The following is an 8192-nucleotide window of genomic DNA, read 5'->3' as shown; positions in this document are numbered from 1 at the left end:
ATGTCGAGGGTTGGTTTGGTGAGACCTCTCGTGTTCTCTTCGTTCGTACTGCGTCAGACTCCATTCTGGCTCTACAATTCAACGACACTTCCAACACTTTTAACACTCAAGAATGGGGGAAAGAAAACAAAGTTATAGGTTTTTTTCTTCCCTTTCGGCTCGTGTGTGTGAGAAAAAAAGTTTGGAAAAAAGCACAAAAAGTATTTCTCTCAGTAATGGAGTCAAACTCTCCCTTGCCTCCTGGGGGCAGAAAAAGAGAGTCCTCCTACCAGAAGACTGAGCGAAAAAGCATTTTGTGTCCCGGTATTTCGCCTTTCGATATCCCCCCTGGTTAGAGGAGAGGGAGTATCGTTAGGAGAAAATGCTACAACGGGTACAGCAGACTGTTTCGTAGGACCTTAGTCCTTTACTCTTCAGCCCGTGATGTAGAATTGTTAGCCGGAGCTCCTGAGTGTAGTTATATTATCATAACAATATGGAAGTTGTGGTGAAGGAACTGATGAGTCTGGTTGGGGCTCTGAGGACAGAGTTGGACTCTCTATGGGAGGAGGTACGACAGCTGAAACAACAACAAGAAGGAACGAAGGAGGAGACCAGTAGTAAAAAGACCTCGTCTTGGAAAGTTGTAAATGACAGAGGCCTTAAGAAGACTTTGATAAAGCCGCCTACAGACGCCCTTTGAACGTCTAACTCATTTGCCGTATTGGAGGACGAGTGCTGTGGTGAGACTGGATCACGCAAAAGGGAAAGCAACGAAGAGCAACGAAGCGCAGGCCCCTCAGAGAGTAAAGGAAGTACCTAAGCAAACTTTAGTTGTGGGGGATTCCCAGATAAGGTATTTGGATAGAACATTTTGAGCTAAAGACTGCGCATCAACCTCAACATTAATCCAACGACAGCAGCTGCATTAGATGCACATTCCACCGCGACAACAATGATTAGAAAAGATGTTGAGGAATGGGACTCATTAGTGAGCATTCTGCATCTACATCCGCAACCAAGATAATGTTAATAAAACAAGATTAAAACCAGTGCACTAAAACAGAAGCGATAAATAAGCAGGGAAAAAGGAGAAGACCCCTCCTTCATTTTAAACTTAGACCCAAATATCACAGGTAAAAGGTTATCATGTATAACCAAACTCAATTACGGGCTCACCATAGCCCGTGCTACATGGACACTTCGTCCTGAGTAGCTAAATCTTTAACAACAACAACAATAGGGGGAATAGGTTAAGGGTTTGCTATCCGGGAGCTGGTATTGGTGATATTATAAACAACATGAATGATATTATGGCTGGAATAATAATAGTGGTGGTGGAGTCACCACCTGGTGACTCTAGTGGGAGCCCTGAGGACAGAGTTGGACTCTCTGCGGGAGGAGGTGCGTCAGCTTAAAAAACAACGAGAAGTAACGAAGGAGGAGACCAGCAGTAAAGGGACCTCGTCTTGGAGAGTTGCGAAAGACAGGGGCCTTAAGAAGACTTTGATAAAGCCGCCTTCAAACGCCATAGCAACTTCAAATTCATTTGACGTTTTGGAGGACGAGTGCTGTGGAGAGACTGTGGATCGCGCAAAAGGGAAAGCAACGAAGAGAAAGGAAGCGCAGGCCCCTCAGAAAGTAAAGGAAGTACCTAAGCAAACATTAGTTGTGGGAGATTCCCAGATAAGGTATTTGGATAGAACGTTTTGTGCTAGAGATAGGGGGAACAGGTTAAGGGTTTGCTATCCCGGAGCTGGCATTGGTGATATTATAAACAACATGAATGATATTATGGCTGGTAATGGGAACAATCCCATTATTTGCATTAGCGTGGGAGGAAATGATGTTGGTCGAGTCAGGAGTGAGGAACTGATTCAGAGGTATAAAACAGCCATAGAGTTAGTTAGGAGCAAGGGAGGAATCCCGATCATATGTGGCATTCTTCCAAGAAAGGGAGTGGGAAATGAATGGATATCGAGGGCACTTGGTGTCAATTGCCGGCTGGAAAGATATTGCAAATCAAATGCAATATCTTTCATAGACAACTGGGAACACTTCTATGGAAGAAATGAAATGTATGCTCGTGATGGGGTGCATCTATCGAGAGCTGGGGTTGTTGCTGTTGCGAACTCGCTAGAAGAAGTGGTTAGAGGTGTTTGTTTGGGTTTAAACTGTTAGTAGATAGAGGTATGGGAATTGATTTGGAAGAAGGAGGTAATAAAAGTATGTGTTTGTGGGAGAAAGGAATTGGCAAAACGATCAGGGAAAGAGAAGGTCCGCAAAATAACAATTCACTTAGGGTATATTACACTAACAGTAGAAGTCTAAGAAATAAAATTAACGAATTAAATGCTCTTGTCTGCACAGAAAAAATAGATATTATTGCACTTACCGAAACGTGGATGAATGTAGAAAATAGAGAACTATTAGCTGAATATCAAATATATGGATTTAAACTATTTCACACAGATAGATATATTAGACGAGGAGGTGGAGTAGCCATATATGTTAGGGACAATTTGAAATGTAGTCTCAAAGAGGGAATCAAAACTGAGCCACACACAGAAACTATTTGGATTGAATTAAACGAAAAAGCTAATAATATTATAATAGGAGTAATATATAGGCCACCAAATTTAGACAGAATGGAAGCAAAGCATCTATGGGATGAAATATCTAGAGCATCTAGATCTAACAGTATTTATGTCATGGGTGACTTTAATTTTAGCGGAATAAACTGGTTGAACAAAACAGGGAATAGTGAAGCAGAAGATTTTCTAGAATTAATTGACGATTGCTTTCTTACGCAACACATTAAGGAACCAACATGGGAAAATAATATTTTAGATTTAGTGTTAACTAACAGGGAAACGCAAATTAATGACATCGAAATAGGGAGTGAGCTAGGGAGCAGTGATCACAAAGAAATCAGATTTAGCATAGAATGGAATAGACCAGTAGGAGAAAATTCTGTTAAAGTGCCAGATTTTCGAAAAGCTGATTTTAATAGCCTAAGAAATTTTTTGGGTCAAATTGATTGGAAAGGCTTGGGTATGGGGTGTGGGCCGGTCTTGGAGCGAGACATGAACCCAGCGATAGGTGACTTAAATGGGGATTTCGATGTGGATTCAATATATAACTTATTTAAGAATATTCTAAACAAAGCACAGGAACGTAGTATACCATACAAATTGAATAGATCGTATACTAATGACCCAAAGTGGATAACAAAGAATTTGAAGAACCTTATAGGTAAAAAGAGAGCTTGGTACAAAAGGATTAAAAATGGGGAGGTCACTTTAGAACAGGAATTCGTACAACTGGTTAGAAATGTTAAAAAAGAGATAAGGAAAGCAAAAAGAAACTATGAAGTTCGCATAGCAGGGCAAGCAAAGACAAATCCTAAAGGGTTTTTTCAGTTATATCGTACTAATACTAGGGAAAGGGTAGGTCCATTAAAAACTGAGACAGGTCAAATAACAGATAGTGATGAAGAGATGAGTAGTATTTTTAATAAATATTTTGTATCTGTATTTACTAAAGAGGAACTTAACAATATGCCTTCAGCCGAACAAGTCTATGTGGGTGGGGACGAGGACAGGTTGACGAGTTTAGCAGTTACCAGGGAGGATGTTCTTAAACAAATAGTAAAACTCAAACCAAACAAAGCCCCAGGGCCGGATGAAGTGTTTGCTAGGGTGCTTAAAGAATGCAAAGAGGAGCTTTGTGACCCACTGTCAACCATATTTAATAAATCAATAGAGTCAGGCAGAGTGCCAGAGTTTTGGAAAGTTGCTAATGTGATACCAGTTTTTAAGAAAGGAGATAGATCACTTGCGTCTAACTATCGACCAATTAGCCTAACGTCTATTGTGGGAAAGTTACTCGAATCTATAATAGCAAATAAAATTCGTCTTCATCTTGAAAAACATAAATTTATAATTGAGTCGCAACATGGTTTTATAAATGGCCGTTCATGTTTAACAAATTTGTTATCTTTTTATTCTAGCATTGTTGAGGCAGTTGATAGTGGTAAGGATTGCGATGTTGTATACCTTGACTTTAGCAAAGCTTTTGATACAGTGCCACATGAAAGACTGATTAAAAAAATAAAGTCTCATGGTATTGGGGGTGCTATATTAAGCTGGATTAGGGCATGGCTATACCAAAGGAAACAGAGAGTTAGTATAAATGGAATCAAGTCAGAGTGGGAAAATGTTGTAAGTGGAGTGCCTCAAGGCTCTGTCCTGGGACCTCTGTTGTTTATAATATATATAAATGATTTAGATTCAGGTTTGAGTAGCAACATTTGCAAATTTGCCGATGATACGAAAATCGGTAGGGAAATTAATTCGGAGGAGGACTCACTATCACTTCAAGTTGATCTAGATAGGGTTTTGAAATGGTCAAAGGATTGGCAGATGCAGTTTAATGCTGATAAATGTAAAGTTCTGAGGTTAGGTAATGATGATAGAGTTACAAGATACGAGCTAGATGGTGTTGTGATTGCGAAGTCGGATTGCGAAAGGGATCTGGGAGTTATGATTAGTAAGAATTTAAAACAAAAGGATCAATGCATAAATGTTCGTAATAAGGCAAATCGGACACTTGGATTTATTAATCGCAGCGTTAGTAACAAGACACCTGGTGTGGTTCTCAAGCTATATCTTGCTCTAGTAAGGCCCCATTTAGATTATGCAGTTCAGTTTTGGTCGCCATATTATAGAATGGATATAAATTCACTTGAACGTGTCCAGCGTAGGATGACTAAGTTAATTCCCCAAATTAGAAATCTTTCATATGAAGAAAGATTAACAAAGCTTAAGTTGCATTCACTGGAAAGGCGAAGAGTTAGGGGTGACATGATAGAGGTTTACAAGTGGATGAATGGACATAACCGGGGGGATATTAATAGGGTATTAAAAGTATCAACACAGGACAGAACACGAAACAATGGATATAAATTGGATAAGTTTAGATTTAGGAAAGACTTGGGTAAATACTGGTTCAGTAACAGGGTTGTTGATTTGTGGAACCAATTGCCGCGTAACATTGTGAAGGTGGGGTCCCTCGATTGTTTCAAGCACGGGTTGGACAAGTATATGAGTGGGATTGGGTGGTTATAGAATAGGAGCTGCCTCGTATGGGCCAATAGGCCTTCTGCAGTTACCTTTGTTCTTATGTTCTTATGTTCTTATGGAAATGGGAACACTCCCGTTACTTGCATTAGCGCGGGAGGAAAGGTTGTTGGTCGAGTTAGGAGTGAGGAACTGATTCAGAGGTATAAAAGAGCAATTGAATTAGTTAGAAGCAAGGGAGGAATCCCGATCATATGTGGCATTCTTCCAAGAAAGGGAGTGGGAAATGAATGGATGTCGAGGGCACTTGGTGTCAATTGCCAGCTGGAAAAACATTGCAAATCAAATGCAAAATCTTTCATAGACAACTGGGAATACTTCTATGGAAGAAACATAAGAACATAAGAACAAAGGTAACAGCAGAAGGCCTATTGGCCCATACGAGGCAGCTCCTATTTATAACCACCCAATCCCACTCATATACTTGTCCAACCCACGCTTGAAACAATCGAGGGACCCCACATCCACCACGTTACGCGGCAATTGGTTCCACAAACCAATAACCCTTTTACTGAACCAGTATTTACCCAAGCCTGTCCTAAATCAAAACTTATCCAATTTTTACTAATTATTTCGTGTTCTGTCTTGTGTTGATACTTTTAATACCCTATTAATATCCCCTTTGTTATATCCATTCACCCACTTGTAAACCTCTATCATGTCACCCGTAACTCTTCGCCTTTCCAGTGAATGCAACTTAAGCTTTGTTAATCTTTCTTCATATGAAAGATTTCTAATTTGGGGAATTAACTTAGTCATCCTACGCTGGACACGTTCAAGTGAATTTATATCCATTCTATAATGTGGCGACCAAAACTGAACTGCATAATCTAAATGGGGCCTAACTAGACAAAGATATAGCTTGAGAACCACACCAGGTGTCTTGTTACTAACGCTGCGATTAATAAATCCAAGTGTCCGATTTGCTTTATTACGAACATTTATGCATTGATCCTTTTGTTTTAAATTCTTACTAATCATAACTCCCAGATCCCTTTCGCAATCCGACTTCGCAATCTCAACACCATCTAGCTCGATTCTTGTAACTCAATCATCATTACCTAACCTCAGAACTTTACATTTATCAGCATTAAACTGCATCTGCCAATCCTTTGACCATTTCAAATCTAGATCAACTTGAAGTGATAGTGAGTCCTATTCCAAATTAATTTCCCTACCGATTTTCGTATCATCGGGAAATTTGCAAATGTTGCTACTCAAACCTGAATCTAAATCATTTATATATATTATAAACAACAGAGGTCCCAGGACAGAGCCTTGAGGCACTCCACTTACAACATTTTCCCACTCTGACTTGATTCCATTTATACAAACTCTCTGTTTCCTTTGGTATAGCCATGCCCTAATCCAGTTTATTATAGCACCCCCAATACCATGAGACTCTATCTTTTTAATCAGTCTTTCATATGGCACTGTATCAAAAGCTTTGCTAAATTCAAGGTACACAACATCACAATCCTTACCACTATCAACTGCCTCAACTATGCTAGAATAAAAAGATAACAAATTTGTTAAACATGAACAGCCATTTATAAAACCATGTTGCGACTCAATTATTAATTTAGGTTTTTCAAGATGAAGACGAATTTTATTTGCTATTATAGATTCGAGTAACTTTCCCACAATAGACGTTAGACGCTAATTGGTCGATAGTTAGACGCAAGTGATCTATCTCCTTTCTTAAAAACAGGTATCACATTAGCAACTTTCCAAAACTCTGGCACGCTGCCTGACTCTATTGATTTATTGAATATGGTTGACAGTGGGTCACAAAGCTCTTCTTTGCATTCTTTATGCACCCTGGCAAACACTTCATCCGGCCCTGAGGATTTGTTTGGTTTGAGTTTTATTATTTGCTTAAGAACATCCTCCCTGGTAACTGCTAAACATAAGAACATAAGAACAAAGGCAACTGCAGAAGGCATATTGGCCCATACGAGGCAGCTCCTATTTATAACCACCCAATCCCACTCATATACTTGTCCCACCCATGCTTGAATCGAGGGACCCCACCTCCACAATGTTACGTGGCAATTGGTTCCACAAATCAACAACCCTGTTACTGAACCAGTGTTTCACCAAAGTCTTTCCTAAATCTAAACTTATCCAATTTATATCCATTGTTTCGTGTTCTGTCTTGTGTTGATACTTTTAATACCCTATTAATATCTCCTTTGTTATGTCCATTCATCCACTTGTAAACCTCTATCATGTCACCCCTAACTCTTCGCCTTTCCAGTGAATGCAACTTAAGCTTTGTTAATCTTTCTTCATATGAAAGATTTCTCATTTGGGGAATTAATTTAGTCATCCTACGCTGGACACGTTCAAGTGAATTTATATCCATTCTATAATATGGCCACCAAACTGAACTCCATAATCTAAATGGGGCCTAACTAGAGCAAGATATAGCTTGAGAACCACACCAGGTGTCTTGTTACTAACGCTTCGATTAATAAATCCCAGTGTCCGATTTGCCTTATTAAGAACATTTATGCATTGATCCTTTTGTTTTAAATTCTTACTGATCATAACTCCCAGATCCCTTTCGCAATCCGACTTCGCAATCTCAACACCATCTAGCTCGTATCTTGTAACTCTATCATCATTATCTAGCCTCAGAACTTTACATTTATCAGCATTAAACTGAATTTGCCAATCATTTGACCATTTCAAAACCCTATCTAGATCAACTTGAAGTGATAGTGAGTCCTCCTCCGAATTAATTTTCCTACCGATTTTCGTATCATCGGCAAATTTGCAAATGTTGCTACTCAAACCTGAATCTAAATCATTTATATATATTATAAACAACAGAGGTCCCAGGACAGAGCCCTGAGGTACTCCACTAACAACATTATCCCACTCTGACTTAACCCCATTTATACTAACTCTCTGTTTCCTTTGGAATAGCCATGCCCTAATCCAAGTTAATATAAGAACTAATCAACCTGTCCTCATCCCCACCCACATAGACTTGTTCGGCTGCAGGCATATAGTTAAGTTCCTCTTTAGTAAATAGTTACAAAATATTTATTAAAAATACTACTC

This window comes from Procambarus clarkii, chromosome 73, assembly GCF_040958095.1.
Source record: "Procambarus clarkii isolate CNS0578487 chromosome 73, FALCON_Pclarkii_2.0, whole genome shotgun sequence".
Classification (NCBI taxonomy): Eukaryota; Metazoa; Arthropoda; class Malacostraca; order Decapoda; family Cambaridae; genus Procambarus; species Procambarus clarkii.
Note: the sequence above shows the minus strand (reverse complement) of the source record.